General features: G+C 67.2%; 1 long non-coding RNA gene across 1 annotated transcript; it reads left to right on the top strand.

The window, feature by feature from the left end:
• Positions 1–230: 230 nt before the first annotated feature.
• LOC115285101 lies at positions 231–665 on the top strand. Its single transcript, XR_003905422.1, has 3 exons — positions 231–356; positions 450–538; positions 636–665. It is a non-coding gene; the product is annotated as an uncharacterized LOC115285101 (long non-coding RNA).

Here is a 665-nt window from a genome sequence, read left to right as displayed (position 1 = left end):
GGGGGGGTGTGTGCAGGGGAAGGGGGTCTTCGGGGAGTCCCTGATCAGTTTTGTCAGGCGTGGTGGAGAGTGGGTGAGGGCAGGCGGCCAGGGAGGGGTGCTGTGGGCGCAGAGGCCTGTGGGAGGGAAAGAACCATGGCTCTGGGGACCAGAATTGGGGGGGCTGGGGCCTGGGTGCACTGGCAGCAGCTAGGTCTCGGGGGCGCTGGGAGCCACACAAGGTGCGGGAGTCCAACTCGGGGTAGAGGCCTCACCGACCCCTCCTGGCTCCGCCCCCCAGAGGTGTTTTGGTGACGAGTACTACGGCACTGCGGAGGAGGAGAAGCCGCAGTTTGAGGAGGAAGAAGGGCTTGAAGGTGAGGTCCCCGGGGGCACCAGCCTGGGGGAGCGGCTGGGTCTCAAGTCCGAAGTCCCACCCTGACCCCCTACCCTGTCTCCTCCGGAACCAGATGACTGGAACTGGGACACCTGGGCTGGGCCTGAGCAGGATGGAGCTTGGAGCTGGCAGGAGCCACACTGCGAGGACCCCGACTTCAATGTTGGTGTCCAGGGTGGACGGGGTGGGGGGGGCGTGTGGGGATGAGAGGGAGGCCCTCCGGGGTGGGGGGGGCCGGCCTGACCTTGCATCTGGGCAGATGGACGCTGACTACGACCCCAGCCAGCCC

This window comes from Suricata suricatta, unplaced genomic scaffold (assembly GCF_006229205.1).
Source record: "Suricata suricatta isolate VVHF042 unplaced genomic scaffold, meerkat_22Aug2017_6uvM2_HiC HiC_scaffold_40521, whole genome shotgun sequence".
NCBI lineage: Eukaryota > Metazoa > Chordata > Mammalia > Carnivora > Herpestidae > Suricata > Suricata suricatta.
The sequence above is the reverse complement of the archived record's forward strand: the minus strand, read 5'-3'. Positions and strand labels throughout refer to the sequence as shown.